The sequence below is a fragment of the Scophthalmus maximus genome, chromosome 9 (assembly GCF_022379125.1).
Source record: "Scophthalmus maximus strain ysfricsl-2021 chromosome 9, ASM2237912v1, whole genome shotgun sequence".
Classification (NCBI taxonomy): Eukaryota; Metazoa; Chordata; class Actinopteri; order Pleuronectiformes; family Scophthalmidae; genus Scophthalmus; species Scophthalmus maximus.
Genome location: NC_061523.1, coordinates 25,487,501 through 25,497,500, shown reverse-complemented (window position 1 = coordinate 25,497,500; position 10,000 = coordinate 25,487,501). Strand labels below are relative to the sequence as shown.

The window sequence follows — 10,000 nt, the reverse complement described above, 5'->3', positions numbered from 1 at the left end:
GGTGTGTTTGTCAGTGTGTGTGTGTGTGTACTGTACGCTAAAGATGGACACCTCTAATCATAGCAGAGGTGGGAGGTCGGGTACTTGATCACAGCCGCCACTGATTCGCCACTTGCTGACGGCATGTATGGCTCTCTGTCGGTGCATGATGGCATGCGTGTGTGTGCGCGTGTGCATGTGTGTTTCCATCATGCGTGTGCTTCCATGTAGAGCTAACACTGTAGGTTAACACTTTAAGCTCAGAGCTGCTCTAACAGTGACCTGCATTGTGTAACAAGGCAAAGGTGTGTGACCTCCACACACACACACACACACACACACACACACACACTGGTGTCTTCGTTCCTGCTGCTTGTCGTGTTTGTCGACAGAATTGTTCAGACGTTTTGGGGATTTTTTGGGGGGTTTATTCATGCGTTTATTACATGATTATATTTCTCATTTTACTCAACACGTCGGTGATTTCATCATCAGGAGTTGAGTGGCCGGTTCATGTGACGTGAAGCTGATGATGAAGCTGCAATCTGAAATAACTTGTTTAGAGACTTTCAAGGGTTTCATTGAATTAATTTCCATGTGGAGGCACAAATCATAACAATCTTTCAAATGTTCACGTGGCCTCATGCAGTCAGCCGACTGAACTTCTCCTATTTGAAAAGTACAGTTCGATGCTTTTACACTTTCAAAGTTGTGTCAAGAAGTAAGATGATTGTTTCTTCTTTGTGTAACTTAAGTCACGTCGTAATCTTGAGGAATATTGTTTTAGCATTTGTGGTCCGGACAGTATCCCCACCCCCAAAAAAAGGCATTTGCGAGTGAACCTTTCAAGTGTTTCATGTTTTGTACCATAACTTTTCAGTGACTCTGTTCTGACTTCTGTCTGCAGCGTGTTTGTTCGTCTTGATGCTGTTTTTCGTGGCAGGAAAAACATAAAATTCGTCCTGAATCTCAGCGGGGGGGGGAAAAAAAACTAGGGACACAACTTGAGTTTTGCCCCGTCAGAAATCTTGAGCTGCCAGTGTTCTTCTAAAAATAACCGTCGGAACCATCCCAGTCATGTACACGTGATGGGGCGAGGAAGTAAATGTGTTAAGCAGTCACGGCCCAATCCGTCCTCTGGTCTGACCGGCGTGCCCTTTAGCAAGGCGCTTCTCTTGACCAACTGCCTCGATCCTGTTTCTCACGGCCGATATTTTTGTCCTGCAGCCAAAAATATCAGCGTTTTTTTAAATTTATTTAAAATCACCTTGCGTGCTTCTTAGGAAAGGGGCTAGCAGAGGTCAGAGGTCAGAGGTGAAGCTGCTGCATGCTCTGCACGTTGTGGTCGACGCCTGCGCTTCACCTGCAGTTGGTGTCACATGCAACCGGCTCAGCACAAACTGCAAAACTTCTGTATGTAGTTGTGTAAATTACTGGTCGTGCTTTATTTTTCCCCCTTTCCTTGCATTTCTATGTATATGTGCGGAGCCGAGGCTGAATCTGCCGTCACCTGTCTTCACACACACACACACGCACGCACTCACACACACACACACGCACGCACGCACGCACACACACACTGCCTTGTGTGTGTGTGCGTGCGACCAAAATACCTCATTCTATTTCCGCGTGGGTCATCTCGCTGCTGTCGGCGTCATGCTTGCGAGGTCGCCGCCTGACCACGTGTGTGAAGGAGGAGGACGGGGACATAGTCGTCTTGTATACTGTGTTTAAATGGGAGTTCGGCCGCGGGGTTATTTGCGCTTAAAGGGGCAGTAAGCAATTCTAAAATCAATACAGATTTTGTAAAAAAAAAAAGAAAAAATATTTCCTAAACGTCCGTCTCGCTTTTGTGTGGCGGAAAAAAAATCGGGTGGTTTTCGACACAGCCCACGCTCCGTCAATCACACGACACACTGCGAACGCAGCTCGAAAAACATCACCCGTCGACACCTCGAGAGACGTGCCAGTGGTCAGTGTCTCGGACACTCGCTCGCTGCCTCTTCAATAAACACGACCCGCAAATATTTGCCCCGTAAAACACGTAAACATGAACATTTGGCTGTAAAAAACAGGCGGACAAAGCGGGTTGTGCTAACTGGGGCTAAAGCTAGCGCCCCAACTTCCTCGCTCACTTCCCGCCGGGCGCCTCTCCTCCTCCTTCTTCGCCCGGTCACGGCACAAATAGCAACTTGTGTCAAAAATGTCGAGCTGCCCACACGGAAAAAAAACACAGCGAGAAAATTATAGGACGTCTGACGACACAAGTTCAAATATGTCGACTCGAGCTAATGACACAAATTACGACATTCCCGTCTTTATCTAATGTCACTGCACGGAAATGTGCGTTATGATGAAACCTGATCAGAGGTGCTTGAATAAAAGTAGTTTTTGAACAGTTGTTTCGCCCGTTTGCCCGAAACGCAGCAGCCATCAATCCTGACGACGCGTGTCGTAGAACAGCGTCTTTGATTGGCTTGTACAGTACGTAAGCCCGGGCTACTTCCAGGCGAAGGTCGGCTCTCCTCACGCTGGATTATTTTTGAGGCTTGTCAGAAGGAAAACAACAACCTGGTGAAGCTGTCAGGATGTTTAAAGCCTTTTACACGTCTTAATGTTCTTCGCTGATCTCCCAAATTGAAGCTCCTTCGCCTGCTGCTGACGAGCAGCGGCGAAACGTCTGATTAAAAACCGTCTGGGGCTGAAATTAGATTCCATTGTTGCTGTTTGGACTCATATCCCCGTTTAATTCTCTGTAAGAACCAGTTTACATCTCCGTGCAGTGTAGTGCACATGTGATTGGATTTGTTTAATTTTTTCGCTGACGGCGATGATCAGATGCAACGTGTGTCATCGGTTGGTCTCTCAGCCACTCTGCTGCGTTCGCGTGGGTTTCGTCTAAACACTTTCTGAAGCATTTCCAACGACGTCTAATCGCCCGGGGTTACTTTCACCTGCTCTTCGTTTAATAGACTCAGTTGTAATTTGTAATTAACTGTGTTCCATTGATCCTTTCATAGAGAAAAAACTGACGCTCAAAGAGTTCTGAATTTGAAGATTAGCAACATGGCTAAATGATAGCGATCATTATGATGAAAGTGAAAACTGTTACGTAGACTTTATGAATGAGATGTGTTGCCACATTTCTGTATTTTCGTAATAGTTTTCGTCACAAAATCGATGTGATAATGTTTCAGCAAAACAGGACCACATGGGCCGAAAAGATACAGATGTTTGATTTGTGCTCCGATCCAATGTCAGCAGCCTCGAAGCTAACGTTAGCGGGTGTTGCGCGCGGGTAGCACTGTAGCGGCGCAGAAGAGGCTCAGGAGTGAGTGAGCGTTAACGTCCTTCTACGCAAGTGTCGCGCCACCGTGACGTCACCCGTTGGTTTGTGAGCGGCCATTTTGAAGCCTCGTGTTTAGCATTTTCCCCGGCGCCATCTCCTATTTTTAAAACCCCCCAGAACTAACCATATTTGTTGGAGCAGGGGGTGTGGCCTGACTGAGAGCTCGTCCACTGCACGTCCACCTACACCTGCGACCTGCAGCCATTGGACGGTACCAGCTGTCAATCACTTGGTATCCACGCCCCAATGTATCATCGTCTATGTGACTGTAGATGAACCATAATGTACAAAATGAACATCATGTACTGAAGAAGACTTGAATCTAGAGATTGAACCATAAACTCCTCAGGTAAATATTTAACTGACATTAAAAATCAAGTGAGAAGGAGAGTCATGTCCTCATAGAGTCGCCCTCTGCTGGTCAGTACACAGAATACAGATTCTTTTCCACTTTTACAAAAACCAGCCTACGAGCTTTTATAGGCAACCAGGAAGGTCCGACAAGAAGATCTCATTTTAAGTGACATTACAATAAATTAAAAGTGATTAAAACGTATGAATTGCTTCGCTTCATATTCTTACATACTATACAAGTACCATCAGGGGGTTCTGTTTCGTCGGTCTACATCGGACTAGCTCAGCCTTGTGTGGATGTAGGCCAAGCGCAGTGTCGCGAGCCCTGGGGAAGAGAAACACTTTCTTAACCGTCAGACCTCAGTGAAAAAATAGAGCCTCGGTGAAAATGGCTTCGGGGAAAGGCTGTAATACGAATAGGTGTGCACTCGGTTTGTAAACTGCGCGACAATCTGAAAACAATCTGAGCGTGTCTTTGACAAAGCGGAGCCTAATCAACACCCACAGCAGTCGGGACGTCGGCCGAACGGTGTTTTTCTCCGATCACACAAATGTTGTGGAGCGGCAGCAGCGCGGATATCGAGGAATAAATCAAAAGTAAAGCGCTAAAATATTCCCCCCCCGGCTGTTTGCTTCTAATGCAATAAATGAGCAAGTGATATTGTTATTCCACATCGATCCGGACCGGGCAGCCGTGAACGAGCTGAGGAGGATTTGCTTCAACTGAATGGAACAATGTGACACACACTGAGAGATACGACCCAGGAGATATGTATCAAACCATTAGAAATAAATGAATATAATGACAGTGGATTTGATGTTCCCTCGCCCGTAGGAGTCGGGGGTGCGTTTTTGTGTGTTTCCAAACTTACAAGAAGACACCACCATGGGAAACCTTCTACCCTCCGCAGCAGTTGCTCCAAATGTGGTTGACAGCCGAGCGCTTGAATAATGTTAGATTAACGTGAGGTCATCTGTACATGGCATAAACTGCGCGCCTCATGCAGGTTCTTATTCTATTTCCGTCTTTTCACGTTTCAATTCCTCCCTTGGATTTTAATTTACGCCTGTCTCTGGGTTAATCAAGTCAACTTGTGTTAATCCGCTGGAGTCGCACATGACGACGGCGTCCCAAACAGAATGCCACGCAGAAATAAATCTTAAAGGTTTGACCTTCAATCTCCATCCAGGTGGAAGCTCTCGTGTGGATTTACAAGCTACAGACGAGCGACAGGCGAGGGGGGGTGGGTGGGGGGGGAGCTTTTCGAGCCAAATTCAATAATTCTCTGACACGTGTTGTGCAGGTTTGTCTCTTCACTCTTGACGGTTCCTTCGCTCCCAGGTGCCGCAGACCGCAGCGCTCCCGCCCGGCTGCAGTCGCTGTATTTATAGCTGCGCTGTTTCCATGCTACGCTCTCACATGTTGTACCGCATCCGCCGCCGCCGCAGCGGCTCGTCCTTCAGGCACGAGCCGGTGTGACCTTCATGACTGCAGATATCAGCAGATATGGTACGGGGAGGAGGGCGAGGAGGGGGAGGAGGGGGGGTGACTCAGGGAAAAGAGGGCGGAGGATGAAATGAGAGTAAAGGTAAAGGGGAGAGGGGAGAGGGAAGACGGAGGAGGGGCAAGGTGAAGGAGATGAGAAAAGGAGGGAGCAGGTGAGAGGATGGTGGAGGAGAGGAAAGGTGGGAGGCAGGAAGAGGTCACAGGTGAAAGGATTTAAGATCATTGATGAGAAGGAAAGGAGGGAACAGGGGTGAGAGAAAGAAGAATGAGGAGAGGAGGAAATAAGAGGGGGGAGGGAAGAGAAGAGGAGACGAGAGAGAAAGAGAAAGTGATCGACGGGAGCCGAGGAAACAGGAGAGAAGAACGGACATAATAGGAGAGAGAGGAGGTAGTGTGCCAGAAAGAAAGAAAGAAAGAAAGAAAGAAAGAAAGGAGATAGTGGAGAAGGAAATTAAAGAAGACGAGGGCATTGAGGAGGAAGGAGGAGGGGGAGGAGCCAAAGTCACGGAGCTCGATGCATCGACTTCCTGTTCGACTGCAGACGGCATCAGTGATGAGAGTGTGTGTGTGTGTGTGTGTGTGTGTGTGTGTGTGTGTGTGTGTGTGTGTGTGTGTGTGTGTGTGTGTGTGTGTGTGTGTGTGTGTGTGTGTGTGTGTGTGTGTGTGTGTGTGTGTGTGTGTGTGTGTGTGTGTGTGAGTGAGTGAGTGAGAGACTGCAGTGCTGACTGTCTCCAAGGAGATGCAGGAGGCGAGAGAAGCAGCCGGCATGGTGTATAGTAAACCCAAGATATTGTCACTCTGTGTGTGTGTTTTCGCAACTGGTGTGTGTGTGTGTGTGTCCGCAGGGGAGCTCTAAAAGTCAACCCTTTTACTTGCTTGATTGTTGCCTAGCAACACAGGTGTGTTTGGATGCGAGCCAGGTTTTATACTGAGACGAAGTTTGTGAACGAGAGTTCACGTTACAGCATCGTCTTTCATTGTTCTGCGTCCTGTCGTAGTGTCTTGATTCATACTTTCATAACACTTACCTCACGCACACACACACGCACACACACACACACTCAGTTCAGTGTGTCTCAGGTGAAGTGACAGTTAAAAACGATGCTACTACAGGACCTCGAGGTTTTCAGTTGCCAGAACCGTCTCCGATAAGTTTCCCTGTAACAGTAAAGTTGCCACGGTAACACGGTGTACCTGCTGAGGTCAATGAAACTTTTCTGGAGTTAGTTATTATAATGAAGGAGCAAATAAGACAAATGAAGTCTGGACCGAAGTGAAGGAGAAATCAGAAAACACAGAATATTTATATATATTTTTATGGATTTTTACTCAATTTATGTTCACGTTTCCTCGAGATGCTTCATAAAGGTCGGCTCTGCACTGTAAAAAATGTCACCGTTGATTATTTTCCCCCTGCGTCATAAAGAAAGAGCAAAAAAAGAAAAGAAAATGAAAACGTACAAATTTACCAGATCGGATTGTTTATATTTCCTGATCATGGAGACAAATTAGTATTTTTGTGTGTGTGTGTGTGTGTGTGTGTGTGTGTGTGTGTGTGTGTGTGTGTGTGTGTGTGTGTGTGTGTGTGTGTGTGTGTGTGTGTGTGTGTGTGTGTGTGTGTGTGTGTGTGTGTGTGTGTGTGTGTGTGTGTGTGTGTGTGTGTGTGTGTGTGTGTGCGTGTCAACAGAGAGAGTGGGACGTTTGTGTTGGCGTCAGGCCAGAAGTGGGAATTACAGGTTATTTGTCAGAATAACGCTGCAGGAGTGTGTGAAGCGACAGAGTCGGAGGCTTTTAGGATCCTCGTTAATTATACATATGTGTGTGTCTGTGTTTTCATAACACTGCAAAAAAATAATACTACCTACTCATTGTACAGTTTGTTTTTGTCACTTGTCTGTTGTTTTTCCCCTGAGAAGTTCCTCCTCTGATAAACTCATCACTTTCCCCCAAAAAGGAAGTTTTGTCGTCGTCTCACAACAGTTGAGCAACGATGATCGTGTAGAATAATAGTTTTGGTATTTAGTTTCCTGTCAGCCATGATCAGAGTCCATCACTTTTCCCAGGATTGTGAATAATAACTTGTGTTCTTCGTCTGAAGTTTTTTTAACGTTGGTAAAACTGAACTTGGAGTTTTTTTTACTCATCAGGCCCAAACTCACCCGGTCATCCACGAATGACCTCGCTGCCCCGGTTGGCGTAATCTCAGATTTGCCAACAATTACTTACAGTTGCTTAACCTGTGTTGCTGAATGCAACCCCTCACCCCATTTAGACACACACTCATACCCCCCCCCCCCAAAAGCTGCAAATCCCCCGACTCACCCAAACAGGGACTCGCTCGGCAGTAATCCCTCTGTATCGACTGGCTGATGCATTCTGGGATATGGTGCTCAGCACAAGAGGTGACAGTGCCTACAAAAAAGAGGTTTGCTCATAATAATTCTCTTTGGTTTTATTGATCTTGATTTGTTTTTCCTTTGTTTTGCATATGAAGTAAGTTCAATGAATGAGCAGGAGGTCGGACGGTGGACATTTTGAGCAGCATAAAATGTCATGAAATGGTGAAAAATGTCGATGGTGTTTCCCCAAACTCCAACATGATGTTTTGTTTTGTCCACACACCAAAGATCTTCAGTTCACTGTCACAGAGGAAGCAAAGAAACCAGAAGATATTCACATGTAAGAAGATGAAATCAGAGAATTATGACTCTTTTCTCCATACAAACTACTCAAATAGTTGGCGATTCATTAAGTAATCGATTACTAATCGATGAACTGTTGCAGCTCTACATGCCACCCAATATGCTCTGCAAGATTATATCAATATCAGCATCAGAAGATTATCAGCCACGGGCTAAAGGGGGAATTCAAGAAAACAAAAGACAACGACAAACAGTGTGTTTCCCTCACTTTGTTGAGTCTGACCTGCCGATCGGCCAATCGCCGCGCTGCGCTCAGAGCAACGGCGCCTGGGAACAAGTACGTGGCCGGTGGTGCGCGCAGACCTCAGCGAGCAGATGGCGCGGCCGTCTGTCTCCACATTAGCAAGATACTGATGAGATGAGTCAGTCGACACACACTCAGACACACACACACACACACACATGACAGGGGAAGTGTGTGTGTGTGTGTGTGTGTGTGTGTGTGACTCAGCGATGTTCTCTGCCGTCTCATAGGAAGAAGAACAGAGAAATCTGCGAGTAATAACACACACACACACACACACACACACACACACACACACACACACACACACACACACACACACACACACACACACACACACACACACACGCGCACACAATAACAGAATAAAAGCGGCTGAGCACAAAAGCTGCCGGGGAATGAAAATCGCTTTTTGTGATAGAAAATCAAAGAGTTTCTGATTGAAAACTATGTTTTTTTCCAACGCTGCATCAAAAACAATCAAACTCTGGGGAGAAAAACATCGGTGTGTGTGTGTGTGTGTGTGTGTGTGTGTGTGTGTGTGTGTGTGTGTGTGTGTGTGTGTGTGTGTGTGTGTGTGTGTGTGTGTGTGTGTGTGTGTGTGTGTGTGTGTGTGTGTGTGTGTGTGTGTGTGTGTGTGTGTGTGTGTGTGTGAGTGAGTGAGTGAGTGAGTGAGTGAGTGAGTGAGTGAGTGAGTGAGTGAGTGAGTGATGGCAGCGGGGCGTCTGAACTCAGCCCTCTCGTCTGATCGACAACCCGCTGCTCTGATGATGCGTCTTGAAGGCGACGGGGGGAAAATGTAGGAATGTAAAAAAGAAGAAGAAGAAGAAGAGCGGTGAACCTGACAGGACGAGTCGGGCGGTTGAGTCGGCGTCCGCCTCATGTTTACGTCACGAGACGCCGAGGCGGACACACTGTTGACACGCGACCTGTGCGAGAGGATATCTATAAATACATATATATATATATTCTCCTTATTTTATTTTTCACGGGCTGACGAAGTGTTTTTCCATCGAGCAGTTTGACCTCATCATCGGCTGGAAGCTCCCTGATCTGGTGGAAACAGTTAAATCTATAGAATTCGAAATTCTAAAAAAAATTCATCAGCAGTAACGATCTCCAGACATTAATCTGTGACTCTCGCGACCCGACGCGTCCAAGAGAAGGAGGCCCGTCCGCTGACGGGGAATTCAATCAATCACCATTTACATGTTTGGTTCCTTCATGTCTTCCTCTCACGAGCGTGACGCCTTCGCTCTGATTCCCAGGAAAATCTCCAGGTCGTTCTGTTGTTTTTTTTAATGCGGAGATTTGCCAAATCGCCTGTTTGCCTCTTCCTCCTCCTCTATATCTCTGGATGGGATGCGTTGCACGGGTTGTTCTATGTTTTATTTGAAGACGCGTCTCGTTGTTTGTGGGTTTGTCTGATTCGCCGGGAATCCATTTGTTGCCATTAATTCAGAGAGTCAAGTAGATTTAAATTATTCATCCGGTTGTTTCCATAAACGTAAAGCGCATCAACTTCCTGTTCGGCGCAGTGTTCCTTTTTTTTCCCCCCCCGGAAAAGACATTGTCACTGTCGCACATAAATATATATACGGCAGAGACACTAATGTGCATGGCAGGATGTTTATGGACTAACTGCGCTGGTGGATTATTGTCTTAGCGGTGTAGAAAAGCAGATTCTGGTTGTGTAATGTCTCCCGACCTGCGGAATCTGCTGCGCGGCTGCAGCTGTAATCGCTGCTGCGTGTCAGCGTGTGCGACAGCTGTGCAACTCGCTTCCAACGTAATGCCACCTCCTCCGGGCCAAATGGTGCCGGAAGTGTGTGTGTGCGTGTGTGTGCGTGTGTGTGTGTGTGTGT

The 10,000-nt window shown here is 46.8% G+C and overlaps 1 protein-coding gene across 1 annotated transcript in view; it reads left to right on the top strand.

Annotated features, from left to right (window-relative positions):
- The window catches only part of ppargc1b (peroxisome proliferator-activated receptor gamma, coactivator 1 beta), a 77,232-nt gene that overhangs the window by 22,674 nt on the left and 44,558 nt on the right, over positions 1 to 10,000 (top strand). The window lies entirely within an intron of this gene.